Source organism: Pinus tabuliformis, chromosome 7 (assembly GCF_031772625.1).
Source record: "Pinus tabuliformis cultivar Carrire ecotype Pingquan chromosome 7, CPIR1, whole genome shotgun sequence".
NCBI lineage: Eukaryota > Viridiplantae > Streptophyta > Pinopsida > Pinales > Pinaceae > Pinus > Pinus tabuliformis.
Window position 1 is genome coordinate 463,298,264 of NC_142293.1, and position 27,702 is coordinate 463,325,965.

At 34.6% G+C, this 27,702-nt stretch overlaps 1 long non-coding RNA gene across 2 annotated transcripts; it reads left to right on the top strand.

Annotated features, from left to right (window-relative positions):
* The first annotated feature begins 7,712 nt into the window (after nucleotides 1-7,712).
* Nucleotides 7,713-8,772, top strand: LOC149247955 (uncharacterized). 2 transcript variants are annotated; one of them, XR_016265682.1, is made up of 4 exons: nucleotides 7,713-7,947; nucleotides 8,055-8,117; nucleotides 8,231-8,267; nucleotides 8,531-8,772. It is a non-coding gene; the product is annotated as an uncharacterized LOC149247955 (long non-coding RNA). The 2 variants fall into 2 exon arrangements; XR_016265681.1 differs by having other exon boundaries at nucleotides 8,231-8,772.
* Nucleotides 8,773-27,702: the final 18,930 nt, after the last annotated feature.

Here is a 27,702-nt window from a genome sequence, read left to right on the forward strand (position 1 = left end):
CATTTGGTGGGAAGCCATGAAGCAGGTTAGAGACATAAGGATCGATGACATTAGTTGGCATAAGTTCAAGAGGCTTTTCAGGAAGAAATACTTGTCAGAATGGTACTATGACAGTAAGGCCAAAGAATTCTATGAGCTAAAGATGGGGTCAGTGACAGATGAGGAGTACATGACCAAGTTTTTGGATCTATTGAGGTATGCATCGTATCATAAAGATGAGAACGCTAAATTTCAATGATTTTTGAGTGGATTTCCATTAGAATTTAAATATCATATCGAGTATGATGAGCCTCAGTCACTTGATGAGGTTATTGGGAAATTGAAGCATTTCTATGAATAGTCAAAGCGTAAGAATGAACCTTATCAAGAATGCAGAGGGGAAAGAAAATGTGGCACCACAAAAGAGGTTCAATGCAGCTAGACAGGGACATGGATCACATAAGAAGCATAGAGGTAATGGTACTGGATGGTTGGAGTGTTGGACATGTGGTGAGGAACACCTTAGAAAAGATTGTCTGCATAACCAGGGTGGTAGGCCTAATATATACAATGCATAGGAGGCACAGACTATTGGGGATGTGCGGCAGAGTATTGCTCGTATTTTTGTAGATGTGGAAAACACGCATGAAGAGCACCAGGCATCTCTCATTGATATGTATTCTAAGCTTTGTGATCAAGTTATTTATATTTTCATTGACCCTAGATCTAATCATAGCTATGTTAGTCCTAAATTGGTGGATAAGTGTGGTTTGAGTAAGGAATTGCATGCAGAATCTTGGTTAGTTCAGTTAGCTATAGGTACAAATAAGCGAGTTCATCATTCGGTAAGATCTTGTGCATTTGACTTGAATGTTATGCCTATTACAACACATCTGAATGTATTACTTTTGGGATGATACAGTATATTGTTGAGAGTGGATTGGGTGTATCTTCATAGTGCCAAAGTGGATTGTTATGACAAAGCCATTGAGTGTGTTGAAGACAATGGGGAATCAAGAGTCTTATAGGGCAAGAAGAAAGGCACATAACTTAGGATAGTGACACTTATGCAGGAAAGGGTGTATGTTATTTGCAGTGCACATTTCTAGTGACAAAGGTAAGGAAGTTGAGGATGGAGATGTGTTGAGCAGGTACCCAGTTCTACAAAATTTCAAGGATGTACTTCCTAAGGACATCTTAGAGTTGACACCTCACAAGGAGGTAGAATTTTCTATTGAGTTAGTGCGAGGGGTGGCTCCAGCATCGAAAGAACCTTACTTGATGAGCACACAAAAGTTGGTTGAGTTGAAGTTGCAGTTATAGGAAATGTTGGACATGGGATACATTAGGCCAAGTGTATCACCTTGGGGCTCTATATTATTTGTGAAGAAGAAATATGGTACTCTCAGATTGTGCATTGACTATACACTGTTGAACAAAGTGACTATCAAGAATAGGTATCTATTACCGAGAATTGATGACTTGTTCGATTAGTTGAAAGGAGTAGCAATGTTATCGAAGATTGATTTGCAATTCGTATATCACCAGGTACGCATCAAAGAGGAGGACATTTACAAGATGATTTTTCAGATCAATATGGGCATTATGATTTTTTTGTAGTTCCATTCGGTTTGACTAATTCTCAAGATACATCTATGTGCTTGATGAATAGTGTGTTGCATCTGTATTTGGATAAGTTCGTTATTTTGTTCATTGATGATATATTGGTATATTCTAAAAATGAGGAAGAGAATGTTGAGCATTTAAATATAATTTAATCACGAAAATTTGTTGAAATTTTGGCCCCATACGTAAGACGCTACTCAAATTGCATTACTGTTGTGGATGAGAAAAATAACGAGCTTTGTGAAACTGCATACAAAGTTTCTACTGTTGAGATCCCCTAGTCGGATGAAGATAGATGGCAGGAAACATAACAGTTGGTGGAAATTTATGAACCATCCCAAAAAAGATAGAAAATAGTGGGATACCTTCCAGGGAGTTTAATGCTCGAACTTCAACTGAGCTTAATGACTACAACAAAACATTCTACACATATTGTTGGAGTGGAAGGGTGGGTGGTATCAGGTATTTCACCATCCCCTTAGAGAAGGGAAGTGGTTCAGGTATAGCGCCCAACCTCATTCCCATGTGTTTTCTACCATTCCCTCGGATGTCGCGGAATAAGGGCAATCAACATTTTGCGAATGATCACATTCACATCTCCTATTCATCTTTGAACAACTGAAGCACAAGCACATGGATGTGAGTTTAAGTGTGTGGGAGTTATAATCCATTACGTTTATAATACAAATTCCCTGGTCTTATTAATCCCTTGGGATTATAATATTAATATCTTGGGTTTTCAATATTAATCCGTAGGTTTTTTAATATTTATCCCTTGGTTTTATTAATCCCTTGTGTTTTAAATTTGTCATATTAATATCTTGGATTTACAATTTGTAATATTAGGGCTAAAATATTAATCATATGGATTTATAATATTAATCCCTTGGGTTTATAATATTAATCTCTTGGATTTATAATATGTAATATTAAGACTTATAATATTAATCTCTTGGGTTTACCAATTCTTTGGGTTTATAATATTAATATGTTGAGTTTATTAATTTCTTTGATTTATAGTACTAATAATTATTTAGGTTTATTAATAATTTTTAATATTAATATTAATATTATTTTAATTATTAGTTATTAATATTAATATTTATATTTTTAATAATTTATATTTATATTAATTAATAATGTTAAATAAAAATAATGATATGAATGATAATATATACTGTATAAATAATAATAAATAAATTTTTTATTTTTATAAATATTAATAAGATTAATATTTAAAAATAAATAATAATAAATATAATTGATATATGGATATAGGTGTTTATCAACCCCATTTTATTAATGTGATTGTGATAATTTAATGTATAAACTATTTATGAGAGTGGACAGATAATACGATATCGAGGGTGCTATTTTAATGGTTCATGTCAGTATGTTTAACGAAATAAATTCCAAATCATCTAAAAGAATTTTATAATTGTCAACATATAAGAGCTTTGTAAAAATTATTTTATGGAAGTACAAAATTTTAATTGCTTATACTTTGGAACCAATTTGTACGGTGCATACTCGTTTAGAATTAAATTAGCTTCTAAAAGTGTTGTTAAATTATATTAAAATCTTAAATCATAATAAACACTTTGTAATAATGGAAAATTTCACATTCTCATTGTGAATATATCACAGTTTGTCATAATGGAAAATTTGCCCAATTCTTCTCATTGGGAGATATATCAGAATTCTATATTAATTACAAATCTATATTTATCAGTTCATTTCAATCAAACTCCAGTCGAAAGAATCAATGAAAGGATTGCAATTTACAAGACTGAAAAAGAGCATTGTACAGAAGACAAATGAGAACGAGACACAATGTATTGCTTTGCTTAACTAAAACTCGATGTTATCGAAATCCAAAGCGGAGGCGGAGAACATATGCATATCGTGCATTTGATAGCCTTCCTCTGCCCATAATGTTTGAAGTTGCCCAGCTGCACCTATTTCATCATCGAACATTCTACCAGATAATCTTCTCAATAATGTAGAAGGGTTTTGATGTGTTCGAATCTTCACAGGGAATTCTCGAACAATCTGCTTGAGCAGTAATCCCACTTACTGTGTCAATATCGATACAGTCCTGCCTGCCATTCATATTAGTATACGGTGGGGCACCCAAATATATGTCATATCTCAAATTTAGACGACTATTTCCATTATCCTCAGACTGAGTGGTCAGATTGGTCATCTGCCCATGTGATTATTGCCGAACTAATTTGGGAATCCAAAGCAGAATTAAGTGGAGGTTGTGGAGCCCATGACTGATGGATTACCTTCTCATGATGATGGAAGCTCCCGTAATCTTCCACACCACTATTTCCCAACAGCTCATAATCATCATGAGTGTCGAAGATATAACAGCAATCAACTGCATTTGAAGAAGAATGAGTGGCGCTCCACCCACTTGTTGCAGAAGACGCCGTGATTAACGAAGAGTCGATCATGACCTCATTATCATTTATAAGACCAACCTTCGCAATTTTTTCGTTCAAGCAGCAATTGCTTTCACTGACACCAGGAATGGTGATACTGGTGGGGCGACGAAAGTCTTTGGCGGAACTAGGGCTTCATTACGCGGTACTGCAGTCCGACACGACTTTATTATTAATTCATCGCATGTCTCCGATTTTACATTCTTACAAGTATTGAGGCCAGCTTGCATTTGCGGACTCTGAGACATAATGGCATGCGCCGAATTATTGGAATCCCAGACCTGAGGAATGACGTTATTGATGGTGATGTCCAGTGATCTAAAAACTGATTTCCCCAAGTACTGTATTTTGGTTTGGAAAAATTCGCACTTGCTGCCTTTTGGGTACAATTTATTTTCCCTTAAGGTCTGCAGTACCATCCTTAAATGTTCTTGATGATGCTCTTAGTTCTTGGAGTATACGAAGATGTCATCTATAAAAACCAATACAAAGTGATCCAGATATCGGTGCAACACGTTGTTCATGAGACACATGAATGTCACAGAAGCATTGGTGAGACCAGAGGGTAATACCACGAACTCATAGTTTCCATAGCATGTTTTAAAATTCTTCTTCTATATATCTTCCTCTTTAATTCGCAATTGATGATACCCATTTGAAGGTCAATCTTTGAAAAAACTAAGGCTCCTCTGACTTGATCAAATAAATCATCTATTCTTGGTATGGGGTATCTGGTTTTTACTATTAATTTGTTCAACTAGCAGTAGTCTATACACATTTTGTATGTACCGTCTTTCTTTTTCACAAAAAGAATCGGTGCCCCCCAAGCGGAAATGTTGGGTATGATATATCCCTTGTGTGATAAATCTTGTAATTGCATTCTTAACTCTAATAATTCTCGAGTTCTTATGCAATATGGAGTCCTAGTCACCGGGACAACCCCGGGTAATAGATTTATTGTGAAATCTATATCCCTAGATGGGGGTAATCCTAGAATTTCTTCTGGAAAAACATCTAAGAATTCCTTGATGACTGGAATCGTTTGCAACTTTTCTTGTTCAAAGAGCTTAGGGTTGTCCTCCACTTGTGCCAAATAAAGTTGACAACCTTTCCTAGCGCTTCTTTTCAACTATAAGGCGAAAATTTGTCTAACCATTACCGATTTTTCTTTTCCCTTAATGACCATCAAGACCCCATCAGTGCCTACACATGTCACTATTTTCTCCAGACAATTTATAATAGCAGCTTGTTGTTTATAACCAATCCATTCCTACTAATATGTCATATGACCCAAGTGGAAGAAGATTCAATTCTACTGCCGAGAAATAACCATTAAAATCAACAGGGCACTGCTTCACATATTGAGTTATTTTTCTTTTAATCCCCATGGCTAGCTGTACTAGACATGCATTTCTGAATTTTTATGTTTTCAGATTGCATATTTCTACAGTTTGGGGGATAATATAGCTTAAGGTATCTCCCGGATCTATTAAAACAGACACAATCTGGTTTGATATTTTACCTTCTATTTCTAGCATAGTAGCTTGATGTTCAACTTGCCGATTTTCCAAGGCGGCATTGATCCTTGGCATGCTCCTTGTAACATCATTTACTGTAGTGGCCTTCCGAACTATCTATATGTTATGTATCAACCGCGAGCTATGTGGATAGTCTCTCATCATATGAGGTCCCCCACATCCCCAACACCTTAGTGATTCCTTGGCGGTGTCATACTTTTTGTTGTGCTGTTCAGTTACTCTTGAACCCGTGTGAGATTAAGCTGGCAAGGGTGTCTTTTCTCTAATCCCTTTCTTCTTTCGATGATCTCTACTAAAATTCCTCAAATAAAGTGGTTTTTTCTTCTTCATCCCTCCACTAGTTTTTCCACCATCCTTTATCTTCCAAAGTTTGACACCTTCATTTTTAATCTTGAACTGTTGGTGACACAACCTCGCTTTTCTGATTACTTCATCCATGGTCTTTGGGTTATCAAACTCAATTCTCTCCTTGTAAGAGATCGGAAAACTATTCGGGAAACACTGAATTTTAACTTTCTATTCCTTCAAATAAGGCACATAACGCAATAAATTGGTGAATTTGTTTACAAATTCATCCATAGTTAGTTTCCCCAATTTCAGCTCATGAAATTCTTTAGCCTTGTCATCATAATACCTCTCACTTAGGAATCTAGCCTTGAATTGCTACTGAAATTCTTGCCATGATACTTTTTTTTCTTCCAACGCTTGGATGCTCTTACGTTCCTCCCACCACATAGTGGCTTTACCATGCAATTGGTAAATTGCCAATCACACCTTCAAGTTGCTTTCATATTCGTATACTTAAAAATACTTTTTCATATTCAACAGCCATTCCTCTGCATCCTCCTCTTTCTCACTGTAAAACACTGGTTGTTTTATTTTTCTAAATTCTCCTTGTAACTCAGCCTTCCTTCATTTCTTATATGCCCTTGATAATTCAGGATCGGTATCTTCCCCACTTCTTGACTTATCAAATCCTATCTTTCGTGTACATTCTTTATTTATACTTTTATGACTAGACTTTTCTGTCCATTCTCGAATTAGCTTCTCCTGATCTTGACTCGCTTTCAACAACTTTTCGTTACTTCTATGAAGTGGAGCTAACTCCAATTGTAGTGTTCTTACCATTTCTATGAGTTGAGATCTTATGGCAACAACACTACTGACTTCCCCCAAATCCACATACAATCCCTCATTTCCAGTAATTGGCAGCAGAGATCCTTCCATAGCAGTTGAATTTCAGATCTCCTCACTTACACCACCATTTAGATTTGATTTAAAAAAACTTTTAGCATAGTAAGTTTAACATACGCATCAATGACAAGGATTATTTTCTTCACAGTTTGTTTACATAGATGCCCCTATACAGGCTCAAAGTAGAACCATGCTTTGATACCATTTGGAATGAAATCAATTTGCACAATAATTTTTATTTATTTATTTATTTATTTATTTATTTATTTATTTATTTTATTTAATTTTTTTTTTAATGTACTAGTGTCTTTTTACCACATGTACAAGTCTATGGTATGATAATAGTTATAACAATAATGTATATCCATAGTACCTAGGATAATGCTCAAGAGGGGATCATATTCGCATGTTAATCGATCCTAGGTTAAGGAGGTGTTCAAGTCATACACATATACTTTGTAACCACACTATTCTAATTTCTAATCCTATGTCCCCACTCTCAAGGTTACCTATTTAATTTAATGAGGTGTGCTCCCCTTAGATATGATATTTGAACACATTAATGTTGCCAATTCGATAATGAGCGTTAAAATCTATGCTTGATGGCTGCTACTTTATGCTACCACCTTACATTAACTTCCTCGATGTAATGGTAAGGACACTTGGCATTTTTCCTTGGTGTACAACAATTAGGTGAATCTAACCCATATCTACGAATCCAGCTATACCCATGCGATCACCATGCTACTCATTACTGTCCCTTCCTGTAGTAAGAGCGTACGGTGTCCATCCATCACTTGACACACATTTCAAACCTTGCGTGGATTGATGAGGGTTGCGATGCTCTATATTTTTTATGGTCGATCTACGACTCAGGATAGCCTCACCATCACTACCATGTTTACCTAACCTTTCCCATCGAATTTGTCATTTCCTCTTGTGCCCATAGAATCGAAGTGGAAGGGAAGGTTTTATTTTTCCTACTACTGTGAAGATATCCTTCTCTACTTAGAGAATGAACACCTGCACCTCTTTCATCTATGCTTGGCATTAACATGGAGAAGGTCTGACCTTGAACGGCTCCGTGGACAGCTACCCCAAGCAAGATAGGTAAAGGTCTGTACGCGATGGCTTGGTCGACAGCTACCCAAGCGATGTTGGTAACACTTCGAATCTCACTACTACTATCATCTCTGGATATTTTTTTTGTTTGTATAGGTTTCCTCTATTTCTGACTAACGTCTTTTAGTTTTCTTTCTTTTGACAGAGGAATACACTGACATCCTCGACATCTGGCCTCCATCTAAAAATGGCGCTTCTCAAAACTTCTGTGAGTCCTTTCTTGGGCAGTGCAAACCTATTATTTTGGGGTTTTCATTCTTTTTTTGTATAAATGCCCCTTTTCTACCATACTAACTATTTTAACATTTTCTTTCCACGCAGGACTGCATAGCGGAGCTTAGTTTGCATGATTTCACAAGTAACCCTTATATCGGTGGTCTCTTTTTTTATATAGGGTTGATATGATTTAATCGATAACTAGTTTCCTTTTTGGTACATTACTGACGCGAATATTTGTTATTATCACAAGTACACCCAACCTGGAAAATTTGAAGCATGAGTGTGCAATTTTTCATCATCTAACTAGTGATGGTTGTTTACTGAACAGGCTGGTGGCTTTCCTTAAACTAGATTCTGCTTCTTGTGATATTAATTCCATTTCTTCTATTTTTGGATCTACAGATATCAGAGTGGCTGCGACCTAAAGAAGTCGATTAGGCTCCCAAGCTTCCAGATTTGCTTGAATGTCGCTCTCGCTATGGTCTTTTTTATGTTTCTGTTGTTCTAGATGGATGATTCTATAGCTAAGACGTGTGTATAAAACTTTTAAAGGGCGTCGAGATTGTTTTCGGTCTGTCCCTTAATTTTTTTTAATTTTTTTTTAAATTTACAATTCACTTAGAATGATCGAATGTTGTACATAATCTTACTGGACATAAAAAAATGGATTTTTCTCCCTTGGTTTGTGATATTTAAATTGGTTCATTTGTAGCTTTCAAAATTTCCAGTTTAATGTAGAAGTTTTATGATTTGCATGTACAATATTTCATTCGAATGTAAATGTAGTCACTATATGAAATCAACGAAGATCGCATCCTATCATTTTTTTGGTTTCTGGTGTAGTTTGTGTTTGAGATAACTCTATCAGTTATACAAACTATATTTCTCTATGGTTATTATAGTCACAATATATTGATTATTTGAGTTGTCTAATTTTACCATAACCTACGTTTACTAATGGTTATCCATAGGTCCCTAAGACTCTCCTACAATACAGTAGCAGCCATTATAGTCTTTCCGTATGAGTAATTTAACTTATTTTTACATAATATTCCATTCTCCTGATTACAGTTTTCAACTAGAGTTATAAATTTATTTACTCGATGGGACCTGCAACGGATGAGTTTAACCCACATTTCTTAGATAGAAATCCCCACATGAGGTTCATGGTCACTGTCAGGAGTACCTACAGGCTCAAAAATGAAATATTTTCCTCGCTTGACGATATATGAACTTTCATGTGAAGTATGACAGATATACCCATACCCTAGATATATTACTCAATTTTACTTTCCTTAACTATACCCGACCCCTATGTGTGACCATATTTTTTAACATACTCATACTACACGTTGCATGAGAACCCTTTAATTTACAAACTCTTACTTCATCAATATGGAAGCATACACTCACCGTTGTGTATACCACCCTCATTTTAAATAACTCTACAACGAAGACGATTTAACATCGTCTAAGGAAAATTAATCACATTTTTAAAATACATCTACTATAATATAACATGAAACACTGTAGCTGATAAGAAATATCATTCAAAGATAGGTAACTAACATCATGCATAAGTTATAAAATAATGTACACCTCAGCAACTGGTAAAAATGATCAATTTGCATCCATTATAATTAACATGCAATTCTACAATTAATAAAGAGTATTCATCTACAGAAGATAATTGACTGCTAACTCATAACTAATATAATCAACATGCAACTCTATATAGATTAGGAACAATGCCTACAGAAAATAACTAACCCTTAACCTTCATCAGATAAAATGTAGCATACATCTAATATAAGATCATTCAAGCATAGTTAGGATTATTTTTTACCAATATTCTTGAACTCAGAAATCAATGGCTGACTACACCAAACCTCCCAACCATGAATCCTCTTATCCCCCACCCCGAGCTATGACAACTCTCTAGGCATGAGTAACATCTACTCTGCCTTGATAATGCTTATTTATCATTATCATGTTCACAGATTTTTCTTGGCAGCGTCCTGCCTTCAACGGTTTTGTTTCCCCTCAACCTAGGGTTTTTCCGCGTTTTTCCTTAAAGCTAAAAGCCTTATTTTCCACTTGCAATGCTTTTATTCGCAGTCTTTATCTCCCACTAGTTAACACACACACACACACACATAAATATATATTCCGCTTAGGAAAAATCATGATGAATATGATCCCTCTCAGATTTTGGCAATTTTCATTCTCTTTTCTGGGGTCAGTCCATGAATTTTCCGAATTCAAGATCACAACATTAATAACTTTATTAATAAAATATAAACATTCACATAATCATGTTTATCACCTACTAGCATATGTCTTTGCAACTATTAGGAATTTTCTGACCAATATTCATGAACTCAGATATCAATGGCTGACTGCACCAGACCTCCCAACCATGAATCCTTTGATTCCCTCCGAACTATGACAACTTGCCAAGCATGAGTAACCTCTACTCTGCCTTGATAATGCTTATTTATCATTATCATGTTCACAAATTTTTCCTGGTAGCGTCCTACCTTCAACAGTTCTGTTTCCCCTCAACCTAGGCTTTTTCCATGCTTTTCCTTAGAGCTAAAAGCCTTATTTTCCACTTGCAACACTTCTATTTGCGGTCTTTATCTCCCATCTGTTACACACACACACACACACACACACACACACACATATATATATTTCTATATATATTCCACTTTAGGAAAAACCATGATGAATATGATCCCTCTCAAATTCTGGCAAGTTTCATTCTCTTTTCTGGGGTTAGTCTATGAATTTTCTAAATTCAAGATCACAACATTAATAACTTTATTAATAAAATATAAACATTAACGTAATCATGTTTATCACCTACTAGCATATGTCTTTGCACCTATTACCTAATAATTCAAGTTCTTGAAAATGGGTGTTATAACCTATGTATGGCTCTCCTAATGTTTTCACTTGTAAATGAATGGACAATGTATCTATGACCTAATAGATGATAATGAAAAAATTGACATGAGGGAACAATGGTTCTTAGTGATTCCCAGATAAGTATAAGATCCTTGTGCTTAAATCTGATTGTTGACACCTGTAGAGTACATATTTGTGATATGTTTGGCGAAAGGCTTGTCATGGCTAGTAGGGGTCTGATCAAGGGCTTGTTCAACCAAATGATTTTGCATCGTTGTTTCCCTATTATTTTACTTTTTTGAAGATGTCATTCCATTCTGGGCAGTGACCTCTGCTCGGGGCCTGAAAAAGTGGCTTAACTCTCGGAGAAATTGCCATAGAACTTGATAAAATAGTCCCTAGACACTGCCATGGCTATAGCATGAGAGCTACCAAAGCCTCCTATACATTGGCAAGCCTATGTCATGAGACCTTCGAGAGGTAAAGTGATAAAAAACATCAGTGGGACCCAAGGAAAAGGTGGCTCAAGTGTTGGGATGATTCGTAGGAGTCCCATCGATGATGTGGAAAGTTTGCATTATGTGTTTCCGTCAATTCCATTTCCTTAAGGTCACATAGGAGGTTGAATATAATCATAGTAGACTCTTGTTGCATGTTTACCCTGGGTGGTCGGTTACATGGGTAGATGTGGGAGGAGGGTGTGACAGAGTGGTATCAGAGCATGGTTCACCCCTCAGACTGGATGGGTTGTGTGTTGGTCATGCATGCATGTAGTTTGCATGTGTGTCTCTTACGCTTGTGTTCCATGTGTTTGTTGCATTTGCATAATGTTGATCATGGTTGTATTAATGTTGCCATGTGGAAGTTCATGTTGTTGTTGTGAGATGTATCTTCATGAGTGTATGATTGGTTACATGTTGTTATATGTCGTGTACATGTATAATTTGTACATGATAGTTTACATTCTCATATGTTTGGTTATATTCCTATATGCTTGGTTTCATGTATCGTTCTTGTAAGCTTAGTTTCAAGTATTTTTTGGTTATGCTTGATTATATGTGTTCATGCGTATGTGTGGTTGATTGCACATTGATTATGCATGTTGAAATTTTCATGTGGTAAAGTGTACAGTGGTGGAATTGGTTTTGTTTTCATGCATGTAATCATTGTATGTGTAATTGATATGTTCATGAATTGATGACTAGACTCTAGCTAGAATGATGCTTATGTGTTGATGCACTTATTTTTATATGTATTATATTCTTTTATGATTATGTTATACATGTATCATGTTGACTTGATGATCTTGTAGACAAGGTATCCTCCGCGAGCTATGATAAGGTACGTTGATTTAATGTGATTTGGCTTAGCTGACATAGTATGCTTTGCAGGAAAGAGATCAAATGGGTAACAATATTGTAGACTACAAAGATTCTCCCTATGAATCAAATGAGCAGCATGGTGGGAACACTTCTGATTTAGTGGATACATTGAGAAGCTTGAAGGAAGGGATAATGAGTTGTAAGGTAGACAATGATAGGATCCTATAGGCACAACAGAAATGAGAAGAGTTTAATGAAATAGTCCTTCAAAGTTTGCTAGAACTACTGCAAAAAGGGCCACTTCAGATTAGCCATGGATAGGAGGACATAACTAATGGGGCATATGACAGTAGGTCTCTTGGTAGAAACTAGTCGGATAGAGCTAATAAGGTGAGAGATGGTGGGATTTTGGACACTTCAAACATGAGGAGTGATGAGTAGAGTTACTATTCTAATTATGGTTCTGATAGGAATCATGATCGTCATCGTTATCATCCTTACAGGAGGAGTGATAGTAGATAATTTCTAGATGAATTTAAGAAAGAAAATCCACCTAATTTTGATGGAGATTTGAAGAAGATGGATGATTTATAGGCTTGGATACTTCAGATGAACAAATTCTTTGAGTTGAATGAGTACATAGATAACATGAAGTTGAGAATCGCTATCTTCAACTTGAAAGGTAAGGTAGAGATTTGGTGGGAAGACATGAAGCGGGTTAGAGACATAAGGATGGATGACTTGAGTTGGCATGATTTCAAGAGGCTTTTCAGGAAGAAATACTTGTCAGAATGGTACTACAACAGTAAGGCCAAAGAATTCTACGAGCTAAAGATGGGGTAAATGACAGATGAGGAGTACATGACCAAGTTTTTAGATCTATCGAGGTATGTACTGTACCATAAAGATGAAAATGATAAATTTCAACGATTTGTGAGTGGATTTTCCATTAGAATTTAGAGATCAGATTGAGTATGATGAGCCTCAATCACTTGACGAAGTTATTGGGAAATTTAAGCATTTCTATGAATAGTCAAAGCGTAAGAATGAACCTTATCAAGAGTAAGAGGGGAAATAAAATGCGGCACCACAAAAGAGGTTCAATTAAGCTAGACAGGGACATGGATCACATAAGAAGCATAGAGGTAATGGTACTGGACGGTTGGAGTGTTGGACATGTGGTGAGGAACACCTTAGGAGAGATTGTCCGTAGAACTAGGGTGGTAGGCATAATATATAAAATGCATAGGAGGCGCAGAATGTCGGGGATGTGGGACAGAGTATTCCTCGTATTTTTGTAGCCGTGGAAAACACACATGAATAGCATCATGAATCTCTCATTGAGATGTATTCTAAGCTTTGTGATCAAGTTATTTCTATTTTCATTGACCCTAGATCTAATAATAGCTATGTTAGTCCTGAACTGGTGGATAAGTGTGGTTGAATAAGGAATTGCATGCAGAATCTCAGTTATTTTAGTTAGTTACAGGTACAAATAAGCGAGTTCATCATTGGGTAAGATCTTGCGCATTTGATTTGAATGGTATGCCTATTGCAGCACATCTGAATGTATTACTTTTGGGATGATACAATATATTATTGGGCATGGATTGGTTGTATCTTCATAGGACCAAAGTGGATTGTTATGACAAAGCCATTGAGTGTGCTGATGACAATGGGGCACCAAGAGTCTTAGAGGGCAAGAAGAAATCCACATAACTCAGGATGGTGATAGTTATGTAGGAAAGGGTGTATGTTATTTGCAGTGCACATTTCTAGTAACAAAGGTAAGGAAGTTGAGGATGTAGATGTGTTCAGCACGTACCCAGTTCTACAAAATTTCAAGGATGTATTTCCTGAGGACATCTCAGAGTTTCCACCTCACAGGGAGTAAGAATTTTCTATTGAGTTAGTGCCAGGGGTATCTCTAGCATCGAAAGAACCTTACATGATGAGCACACCAAAGTTGGTTGAGTTGAAGTTGCATTTAAAGGAAATGTTGGACAAGAGATACATTAGGCCAAGTGTATCACCTTGGGGAACACCTATATTGTTTGTGAAGAAGAAAGATGGTACTCTCATATTGTGCATTAACAATAGGCAATTGAACAAAGTGACTATCAAGAACAGGTATCTATTACCGAGGATTGATGACTTGTTTGATCAGTTGAAGGGAGCAGCAATGTTATCGAATATTGATCTATGATCCATATATCACGAGGTACGCATCAAAGATGAGGACATTTACAAGATTTGTTTTTGGATCAATATGGGCATTATGATTTTGTTGTAATTCCATTCGGTTTGAATAATTCTCAAGCTACATTTATGTGCTTGATGAATAGTGTGTTGCGTCTGTATTTGGATAAGTTTGTTATTGGCTTCATTGATGATATATTGGTATATTCTAAAAATTAGGAAGAGAATGTTGAGCATTTAAATATAATTTAATCACCAACGTTCATTGAAATTTCGGCCCCACACGTAAGACACTACTCAGATTGCATTATTTTTGTGGATGAAAAAGATAATGAGCCTTGTGACACTGCATACAAGGTTGTTGTTGTTGAGATCCCCTATTCGGATGAAGATAGATGGCAGGAAACACAACAGTTGGTGGAAATTTACGAACCGTCCCAAAAAAGATGGAAAATAGCGGGATACCTTCCTGGGAATTTAATGCTCGAACATCCACTGACCTTAATGACTACAAGTAAACATTCTACACATACTGTTGGAATGGAAGGGTGCGTGGTATCGGGTATTTCGCCATCCCCTTAGAGGAGGGAAGTGGTTCAGGTATAGCGCCCAACCTCATTCCCATGTGTTTTGTACCATTCCCTTAGATGTCGCGGAACGGGGGCAGTCAACATTCGTGGATGATCACATTCAAATCTCCTATTCATCTTTGAACAACTGAAGCGCAAGCCGTGGATGTGAGTTTAAGTGTGTGGGAGTTATAATCCATTAGGTTTATAATGCAAATTCCTTGGGTTTATTAATTCCTTGGGCTTATAATATTAACATCTTGGGTTTTCAATATTAATCCCTAGGTTTTTTAATATTTATCCCTTGGGTTTATAATTTGTCATATTAATATCCTGGATTTATAATTTGTAATATTAGGGCTTATAATATTAATCATATGGATTTATAATATCTAATATTAAGACTTATAATATTAATGTCTTGGATTTACCAATTCCTTTCATTTATAATACTAATAATTATTTAGGTTTATTAATAATTTTTAATATTAATATTAACATTATTTTAATTATTAGTTATTAATATTTATATTTATATTAATTAGTTAATTAATAATGTTAAATAAAAATAATAATATAAGTGATAATATATAATGTATAAATAATAATAAATAAATATTTTTATAAATATTAATAAGATTAATACTTAAAAATAAATAATAATAAATATAATTGATATATGCATGTAAGTGTTTATCAACCCCATTTTATTAATGGGGTTGTGATAATTTAATGTATAAACTATTCAAGAGAGTGGACAGATAATACGATTTTGAGGGTGCTATTTTAATGGTTCATGTCAGTATGTTTAACGAAATAAATTCCAAATCATCTAAAAGAATTTTATAATTGTCAACATATAAGAGGTTTGTAAAAATTATTTTATGGAACTACAAAATTTTAATTGCTTATACTATGGAACCAATTTGTACGGTGCAACTCGTTTAGAATTAAATTAGCTCCTAAAAGTGTTGTTAAATTATATTAAAATCTTAAATCATAATAAACACTGTAATAATGGAAAATTTCCCATTCTCATTGGGAATATATCACAGTTTGTCATATGGAAAATTTGCCCAATTCTTCTAGTTGGGAGATATATCAGAATTCTATATTAATTACAAATCTATATTTATCAGTTCATTTCAATCAAACTCCAGTCGAAAGAATCAATGAAAGGATTGCAATTTACAAGACTGGAAAAGAGCATTGTACAGAAGACAAATGAGAACAAGACACAATGTACTGCTTTGCTTAACTAAAACTCGATGTTATTGAAATCCAAAGCGGAAGCGGACGACGTATGCATATCGTACATTTCATCGTCTTCCTCTACCCATAATGTTTTAAGTTGCCCAGCTGCGCCTATTTCATAATCGAACGATCTACCTGATAATCTTCTTAACAATGTAAAAGTATTTTGACTTGTGTTCGAATCTTCATAGGGAATTCTTGAACAATCTGCTTGAGCAGTAATCCCACTTATTGTGTCGATATCGAAACAGTCCTCCTCCCTGACATTAATATTAGTATACGGTGGGGCACCCAAATACACGTCATATCTCAAATTTAGACGACTCTTTCCATTATCTCAGACTGGAGATGGTTAGATTGGTCATCTTCCCATGTGATTATTGCCGAACGAATTTGGGAATCCAAAGCGGAATTAAGTGGAGGCTGTGGAGCCCATGACTGATGGATTACCTTCTCATGATGATGGAAGCTCCCAACACTGTTTCCCAACAGCTCATAATCATCATGAGTGTTGTAAGTTTCCAGCTGGTCGAAGACATAACAGCAATTAACTGCATTTGAAGAAGAATGAGTGGCGCTCCACCCACTTGCTGCAGAAGACGCGTGATTAACGAAGAGTCGATCATGACCTCATTATCATTTATACGACCAACTTTCGCAATTTTTTCCTTCAACCAGTAATTGCTTTCACTGGTGGGGCCAAGAGAGTATTTGGCAGAACTAGGGCTTCATTACGCGGTACTGCAGTCCGATACGAGTTTACTATTAATTGATCGCATGTCTCCGATTTTACATTCTTGCAAGTATTGAGCCCAGGTTGCATTTGCCGACTCGGAGACATAATGGCATGCGCCGAATTATCGGAATCCCAGACCTGAGGAATGACGTTATTGATGGCGATGTCCAGTCATCTAAAAACTGATTGATTTTCTTCAGTGGAAAACACCTTAAAGCTTAATCATGAAAATGGCTTAATGCACATATTCTCTTGGCATGCAGGTATTTAAAGTATTTATATATGACATTTTAGAATTATATATAATTACAACATTTTAAAAATTATAATGTTCGAAAGAAACGTAAGATTGGATATTTCTATTTATTTAAAATTATAATATCCTAATGAAATGTAAAAGATATATTTGTTTTTCAACTATTTAAAATGAGTTAAGCTAGGAATAATTTTCATGTGGAATTTCATGGGGAAACGAAAACGTCAATGATATTGTTTATCTTCGGAAGGTCAATCGATTCCTTTTCTATTTGAAGCTGAGAAGAAGTATATATGTTAGTTATAAATTAATTTGAAATTTAAAAGAAAAATATGCATGTGATTCTGACAACTTATTGAGTACTTAAAATATGAAAGTATAATTGTTACAGGAATGAATCGAAAGCATTATTTTCATTTGAAATGGCATGAAACAATATTTCGGTAGAGTTAATAATATATAATTTTTTATTCGATTTAATCAAATCTATATATAAAATTTGAAGAAAAATTATAAAACATATTGAATTAAATGTAGACTTTTTTACATGGTCATTTCCCTATGAGAACAACTCCCTTGTTAGGCCACCCCGTGTTACTTGTGCAATTGTGGGTCATTGATTTTGATGTTAGAAAATTAAAATAATATATGCCATCAGAATGAAACCAGGTATGTGTTAATTACATAATAGTGAGTTACAATTCGTTCCCGTCGACCTAGTCCATTGTTTGATAAGAGTGCGGGGCACATGATTGTTGTTTCTTTATATGTGCAGTGTTGATAGAAAAATACTAAGGATGCAACTGAAGGCTGTAGTTGATAATCAAAGCTGACTGCTCCACGTCTGCGTTAAAGAAATTGATGAACGAAGGAAGATAAGTATTCTCTTCCGTATAGTTGAGATTACTGGTTCCCCAATTTATTTATTGTATAGTGCAATCTAGTTTGACATGTTGATAATGCAGACTTATGCGATGCTGAGTCAACCTCTAATGATTTATGAAAATTAAGTTCTTAACACCGAGTTAATCAACAGTTAGAAATTTCTAAAATAAGAATTATGCATATCAACATCTTTTTATTCTGTACAAAACCATCGCGTGTTCAAAACCATACAAAACCAACCACAGTCGTCCGAATAAAACGTGTGGTGAAACACACTGAAATGGTAACTGCAAATGGCTGTAGTAATTGAAAAAGTTCATATCACGCCTTCAAAATTCTTTTATTAGACAAAAAGGAAATTCATCACAGTCAGGTTGTAATCTATTTGTGAATGATTCGAGCATAGAAGATGATATGGAAAACATGGAGTATTCGATGGCAGTTGTTACCTATCAAACTAAAATCTCTCCCTGTTTTATGCCAAGTTTACCTTGTCAGTGTTGCAAATAATGTAGAATATGTAAATTAGGAATTAGTTCTTTCTTTTTAGGCAGTTGTTCTAACTTTCTTACTTGTGTGAAAATTATATACATTTTTATTGTAAGATGAAATGGGTAGAGCGTTCTCCCACGCAAGCAATCTCCAAATGGAGCTCCTCACCTGTGAGCTGCCAAGTTTATTAATAAAATTGATTCTTCAGTTTTTAACATGGTATGAGAGCTGCCAAGTTTATTAATAAAATTGATTCTTCAGTTTTTAACATGGTATGAGAGTTGCAAATTTGGTGAGTCAAAGCCAATATGCTTTGATAGCTGAGTGAGTGTCCAGGTAACGGAAGAGAGGTCCCCTGGTGGCTAGTGTGAAGAAAGCCTGGTATGGTGAGGAGGCGGAGCAGCAACACGTATTTTTTTAAAGTTTATTCATAGTCATCATCTATCTTCTTGAGCGAAGGTGACAGCGTGTTTTGATGTTGCGCCGAGGTGAAAGCTACTGGTAAATTCAGCTGTGAGGTAAATTGACCTGTAAGCTCACAGAGGTCGTGCCAAAGAGCCCGTCGTGGGTAGACTGTTGGGAGTCCAAGTGGTGACAGAGCCATGCGGTGGGACTGCCGTGCGAAGGAGGCCGCCGTGGGTGGTTATGCATTTTCCGCTCTTGGCAGCATAGTGGAGGCGAGAGGGGTGTCGACGCAACGGAATAGAGGCCCCTAGTGGCCACAAGAAAGGCTACCTCCAAGTTTTTTTGTCGCATTTGATCCTGTTCTGATTGATCCATATGCGCAAATTCGTTGCTGTGTCAATCAGGGGGAGCGTGTTCAAATCACCATTTGTTTTACAAGGTTGAAGGCATAGAGGTTTGAGGTGATAGCTGCTGAAGAAGGAGAAATTGAGAGAAGGGTTTTAGAGTCGAGTTCGAGTTAATGGAAGTCATGGTCATGCTGACATGAAAACTTCAAAAATTTCGACGAAGTAATACTTGGTGTCCCAGTGGTGGTGGGTAGGCGCAGCAAAAGCGTGGTGGTGCCTCCACACAGGATCGGTGGTGCCTTTATTCAGCTGAATCGACAACCAAACATTAATCAACTTGGGCTCGGCTTGGCGGCTCGGTGCATGGTAATGGTGTGGCCAAGCAAGTGTAACAATTTTTTTTAAATGTTGTGGGATTATAATATTATGGTCGTATAAATTTAAAAGAGGAAGAGTCCCTTTTTCGAAAGGATGGAGTTTTGTGTTCTTTTTTTTAACAAAGGGGCTCTTTTTTCTTTAATTGAATTTAAAAGGGTTTTTTTTGAATTAAATTGAATTGGGGCATATTGGTAGTGCAATCAAGCCTACATTTCGAGAAGGTTCTTTGAGATCGTTTGTTGTGGATTTGTGACAGATGTTTTATTTTGATGGAGGCCATTTTTTATTATCAAGATGAACAATCAGATGGCAGATGGCAGACGCTTATCTGAACAAGAGCAATAAGCTCGACGATTTCAATTACTCCAATTGGAAATTTCAGTTGCAGACCCTATTGGATGGGCAAAATGCATGGGCGATTGCAACTAGTGATGAGTTGAAGTCGATGCTAGCTACAAGTGGAACAAAAACAACAATCTAGGACTAGGAAAAGAGGGAGAATAAGGCAAAGGTACTGCTCAAATTGTCTATGAAAGATTGCATTTTTCCTCATATTCAAGAATGTAAATCTACAACAAACTTCTGGACAACTCTCAAAGATTTGGACAAGATCAAGAACACAAATTGCCTACCTTTTCTAAAGAGAAAGATTATCTCCGTTAAAATGGAGGAGAATGAATTAGTAACAGCGTTTATCTCTCGTATCAAGGAGCTTAAGAACAAGCTAGGCAACATTGGTGAAACAGTATCAGACACTGATTTGGTCACGATTACCATGAGTGGTATGACTGACGGAAATTATATGTTCATCACTAGGTTGAATGCAAGAGAAAAATTCCCCAAGTTTGAAGAATTGACATGGATCCTGATGCAAGAGGAGGAAAGGCGAATGACCCTGAAATAGAGAGCTTACATCTTGCCCTACTAGAAAAGAAGAAACCCTTTAGAGGAAAGTCAAATGCAGTACACAAAAGAAGAGGAACCCCACAAAGAAAGCCACCTCCATCTCAAGGTATGTATTCAAACAAAAGTGATTCAAGAGCAAAATGTTTTTATTGCGATAAAGTTGGTCATATAGCTAAACATTGCCAGAAGAAGAAGTTTGATGAAAGTCAAAAGAGACACAAGAAGCATGTAGGCCATCTGGTTGATGCAGATCAAAATTTAAATATCAGATTGTTCGTATCTGATTTTGAGCTGTCAACTAAGGAGGATGAAGCAGAACTATGGTTCATGAACTCAGGAGCCTCCTCTCATATGGCAGATAAGAGGAAATGGTTTAAAAATTTAAGAGAATCTAGCACTGGTACGAAGGTATACCTTGGAGACAATAGAGGGTATGAAATCAAGGGATATGGTGATGTCCCTATTGTACTACCTGATGGAAACAATAGGCATATTCATTAAGTTATGTATATACTTGGGATCAAAAAGAAAGTAAGTCCTGTATCTAGAATAACAGATCAGGATCTTAAGGTAGAGTTCTTTAAATCTTATTGTGTAATTAAATAATTGCTAGATCAGATGAAGTCTATTGCAACAGGTGTACGTGTAGGAAGATTGTATAATCTGGATGTTAGAAGTGTGTCACATTAAGTGTTGGCATCATCAGGCATGTTTGCAGATAATCTATGGCATCAGAGATTGGGCATATAAACATCAGTGACCTACTATTTCATCAGAAAAAAGGTATGGTAAATGTTCTTCCTGTTTTAAAGAGTATGCATGTTGATTGTGAAGCATGTGCCCTTGGTAAATTACATACATATGATTTTCCTACTATTGTTGATAGGAAGCAGAGGGATACACTTGAACTTGTACACACTGATCTATGTGGGCCAATGCAGACAAGGTCATTAGGAGGGGTTTACTACTTTCTTATTTTTGTTGATGAATGTACAACGTTCACCTGTGTGTATTTCCTCATGTAGAAAAGTCATGGTTTTGAATGCTTCAAGAAATTCAGAAGTATGATTGAGAAGCAAATAGGAAAGTTCATCAAAATTCTTCACTCAGACCAAGGTGGAGAATTTAAGAAGGGTGACTAAATCAATTACTGCAAAGAACATGGAATACAACAGTAGTTCACAACAGCTTACACTCCTGAGCAAAAGGGGTTGTAGAAAGGAAAAACAGAACCCTCGTGGAGTGTGCCTGTAGTATTTTGAAAGGTAAGAATCTGACCAATGGTTTTTGGGCAGAAGCTATAAACACTACAGTGTATCATAAGAATAGGAGTTCTACTAAGTGTTTGGATTACAAAACTCTTTTCGAAGCATTTTTTGGCTTCAAGCCTGCAGTAAGTCATCTTAGAGTCTTTGGATGTAGGGATTTTTCTCATGTCCCGAAAGGAGATAGGAAGAACTTAGATTCAAAAGTCATTAAGTGCACTTTTATTGGATACTGCAGTGCGTTTAAGGCTTATAATTTGTTTAATCCTTCTACTCACAAGATGTTTGCAAGCACAGATGTGGTATTCCATGAATAGGTAGATGATGGGAACCCTGTTCTTAGTGATGAAGAATAGCATGCACCTTCACTATTAGAAGAAGGTGATGAAACAGGGACCACTGAGAAACAACAACAACAAGAGAAAGAAGAAGTGGCTGATCAAATCAGGTTTGAAACCTGTCCTTGGAGGGATGATTAGAAGAGGTTTGAAGCCACTCGACCACTCAGGAGATCAGGTAGGCAAACTCAATTTCCAGCAAGATATAGGTAGAATGCTTTTATAACTAGTATGTTAAGTGTTGTTGGACCCTCTAGTTATATAGAAGCTAGTCAATATAGCGAATGGAGGGCAACAATGGAAGAAGAATATGAATCAATACTTAAAATCAAAACTTGTGATCTAGAAGAATTACTTGAAGGAAAACAACCCATAGGTTGTAAATGGTTATACAAGCCTAAATTTAAGGCAGATGGGAGTATAGACAAATATAAAGCTACAGTGGTTGGCAAGGGGTACTCACAGAAAGAAGGTATTGAATATGGGGAAGCCTTCGCCCTTGTAGCTAAATTAAACACGATCAGAATGTTAATTACCTTAGCAACAAAACATCATTCAATGATACATGAGCTAGATGTGAAATATGCATTCTTAAATGGTGAATTAAAAGAAGTGTATTTAGTGAAACCCGAGGGGTTTGTTAAACAGGGGGAAGAACATTTAGTTTGTAGATTGAATAAAGAACTGTATGGAATAAAACAGGCACCCAGGTCATGGTATGACAAAATTGATTCATTTTTCCTACATCATAGTTATAAAAGAAGAAAGAATGACCCTAATCTATACATCGTGCTTGAAAAAGAGGGGTGAATTGTTTTGATTTCTTTAGATGTAGACGATATTATCATTACAGGAAATGGAGATGAACTCATTAAAGAAATCAAAGAGCAGATGTCATAGGTTTTTGAGATGAAAGATTTTGGAGAGCTACACTATTGTTTGGGTCTCAATGTCTCGAGGGATTCTGGCCAAACTTTTCTGTCACAATGTAAGTAATTCAAGAGCTTACTGAAAAAGTTTAGGATGGATCAGTGCAAATATGCAATAGTTCCTTTACAACAGAATACCAAACTTTAGAATGATTATGGTTCTAAGGAGGCAGATGCAACATTGCATAGACATTTGGTTGGGATTCTAATCTACATGAGTACAACTAGGCCAGATTTGGCTTCTGAAGTCAATGTATTGAACCAATTCATATCAACGCCTATTGAGAGTCACTAGGTTGCAGCGAAAGGCATCTTAAGGTATCTTCAAGGAACCTTAGACTATGGGATTAAATATACTCATTCGTGTGATGTTAAATTGATAGGGTTTTCAAACTCTGATTGGGCTGGAAATGGAGATGATAGATGATCTATAACAGGATATGAATTTAGCATTGGGTTCGGGGTTATTGCATGGAGCAGCAAAAATAAGAACACAGTATCCTTGACTTCAGCATAAGCTGAGTATCAAGTGATGTGTGCAACAACACTGTGAAGAAGTTTGGTTGAGGAGACTTCTCCATGATGTCGGAGAAGAAAAGAAGGTTGCAACGGTTATCAAATGTGACAACCAGAGCTCTATCAAACTTGGAAATAATTCAGTATTTCATAAAAACATAAAGGACATTGATACATAGTTTAATTTTCTCAGGGAGAAAGTTTAGTAAAAGGAAGTCGATATTGAATATTGTAATACATGTGAAAATTCTGTTGATATTTTCAATAAGCCTCTCAATAGAATCAAGTTTGAATTGTTTAGGGAAATGATAGGAATACTTGTGAACCCCTTTCTCCATTAACGAGGAGTGTTACAAATAATGAAGAATATGTAAATTAGGAGAGATTTAGTTCACTAGAGCCTTAGATTAGGAATCAATTCCTACTTCTTAGGTAGTTGTTATAACTTCCATACTTGTCTGAAAACTATATATATTTTTTATTGTAAGATGAAATGGGTAGAGCGTTCTGCCAGAGGCAGTCTCCAAGTGGAGCTCCTCACCTGTGAGTTGTCTAGTTTATTAATAAAGTTGACTCTTCAATCTTAACAGTCAGGTTTCTCCCCATTCAGATAATATTGCAAGAGATGGAGCTACAACAAACGAGAAATTATTCGATCTCAATGACCCATCATCCTCTGAGTGTAATCTACTCTCTTCTCCATCCTTGTGGACAAATTTTGGATCATACGAGTTCTACATGGGACTTGCTACGACAATGGAGCATAAGAAATTGATTTTGTGGATACACTTTATGATCAAAATGTGAACAGTTTTACAATCGTTGACGAGTAAAGAATGGAAGAATTCTACACGAACAACCATGAGTGAGATTGGATTTTGTGAAATCAATAATAAAATGATTTAAATATTTGTGAAATCGTTAATATAGTTTTTTAATAATTTTAAAAATTAATATATATATATGATTAGGTTAATAGTTTTATTTAATAAATACAAATTTGTAATTAAAACAATTAAATTTAATTTATAAATAGTTTAGATTTAATAATTTGAAATATTTCATAATTATTTGGTTATTCGTTAGCTTTCAAAAATATAAGTATAGAAATAACTGAGATTTTGTACCTAAGAAACAATCTTAGATTACAACACACTACCATCTTACGTTTTGTGACCCTCCACCTATTTGGATTTTCTCTTTTATTTTATCTATGTTTGAGTTAGAAAGATATCTAAATTAATTAAATATAAAAAAATAAAATAACATTTATCCGTTAATTTTAAAATAAATTTTAATTTTATTTATTTTATTATAATACACTTCAATTTTTTTCAGTTAAAATCAATTATACACTTTAATTAGAGTTGGTAATTTTTTTAACATTAAAATGAGTTATAAAATTTAGTTAATGTTTTAAATTAAAATTTTAATAGAATAATTCGAAATTAACTAATTTTTAATGAAATAAATTTGTTAGGTATAAAATTTTATTTGAGTGTGATGGATAATAATTATATTTATATTCTTTATGTTATTTTTATTAAATTTGTAAACAAAAATATTTATAATATTGATAGTTTATATCTAATTAATTTTTATTTATTTTTTTATTTTTTTTATTTATTTTTAACCATGTTGAATTGTTATTTTGTTGGAGTAATCTATACCGAGTGGCTGTCACTATAACACTAAGAATATACCCAATGGTCAGTAAGTTGGATATATCATGTATTTATGATATATAAAGATTCAATACTTCACAAGGGTGGTGGAACCTATTTCATGAGCCTTATCACGATAGGCCAAAGATGTTTTACCAAAGTTTTTGAAATCCAATTGGAGGGATAACATTAAGTGATTGTGATAGGTATAACATTATTGGGAATTGTGGATTTTGTTAACATTTATATATATATATATATATATATATATATATATATATATATATATATATCAACTTCTTCACATTGTGGTGAATAGTTGGATTAATCACTTTAATTCTCTATACCTTTCAAGCTAATTTGCTGCTAGAAACATAATTATTTTATTAATCTATTTATAAGTTAACATTTTTTGGGAAAAGATCTCCCTCATTCCCAAAACCACCTTATTGAAAAATATCTAGTCTAAGGATCTCCCTATTCTATGGAATTTTTTATGAAGGCATGTCAATCCCAAATCTGAAATGTCTATATGAAGAATATGTTAGTTGCAACCACAATCGTAACAAGATCCCCTTCCCAGATCCCCGGAAATATTGAAATAGGGAGCATCTAAATGAATATTGAAATTTCTTATTTTTTTCTTTTTTCCAAAAAATAATAGATTCTAGGTGTCAACCACCCATCATAATAGTGATGTGATTGGTTACTAGCAAGTGCAAGTTATACAATAACTCTTAAATTTGTTTTAAAGTTGTTGGGCTGTTACCTATCTTGACTCCTAAAACCGATTCTACTTTTTATAAAAAAACATGGTTAGTTATATTAATCTTAACAAAATTCCCTTACTCATAATATCAAGACGGAAGGTCTCACAACCATTCTTCTTCCCAGCTTCCCCAAAATATTGAGATAGTGAACTTTTTTTTTTCAAAAAATTATAGATTCAAGAGGTTTCAACCATTAATCGCAATAATGATGTGATCGTCTTTCACTATCATATATAATCCAGGTAACCTATTGCCATGGTTTTCCCATTAAAAATATTTCTTAAATCAATAATTTGAAAAATTAAATTGAATTTTGAAATTTACTTATAATAACAAAACATTATCTTTTATTGGGTAAATAATATTTAACCTATCTTTAAAGTTTAATTGTGTAACCATATTTTTTTTTTATAAAAAATAAAGTTTATCTATTTAAATTTAATAAAAAAAAATAAAAAAAATGAAATTATGAACCTTGAGACCAATGCAAATTATAGATAAAAATGAAGAAGCAACATCTTATAATAATATAATTGAAATGATTAACTCAAAATAAAGATTATAAAACATTTAAATCAACTCATTGCAATGGGTTTGTAAATATAAACAACATTTCATTCAATAAAAATTAAGAAAACATTTAAATTAACTCAATATAATAGAGTTTGATCTACCGTCGGTCAAACAAGTAGGTCCTAACTCTAAGGGCATCCAGGGGATTTGATTCCATAGACGTACGGCCTAACCCCAAGGGCATCAAGGAGATGATTTGACCCATGGCTAGGTACTTAGCAACTGGAACTTGATCAGCTGAACTAATCCTTAAGGCTTAACAGAGCTAGCCACCTTAATTTTATTACTATTAAAATAATTTCGAAACAAAAATATGAAATTAATAAATATTCAAATTGAGAGATAAAAATAAAGAAATAATATTTTATAATAATGAAAATTGGGAATGACTCTTATAAAATATTTAAATTTGAGCATAAAAAAGAATATTTATTTTAGCTCAATGCAATGGAATTTTTTACTCTAAACCTCACGTAATATTACTATTAGTGATAATAGAAAATGAAAAATAATAAATATAAATAAATAAATTATTAAAATATTTTATAATGAGAAAAGCTAATTAAAAAAAAAAAAAAAAATTCTAAAACATTTAGGATAATTTAAAATAAAAATAGAAAATATTCACATTAACTCAATAGAATGAGATTTGAAAGTCTAGACATAATGTGATTTTTGTTAAAAAGAAAACATAAAAATAGAACGTTCATAAAATTTTTAAATTAATTTAAATATAAGTAAAAGTAAAAAGTATTATAGTTTATAACAAAAAAATTGAAGGAGGCCATATGGATATATATGGGAATTCAAAAATTTATGCCCAAGCCTAAGCTTATAATGAATGTTATCGAAAGATG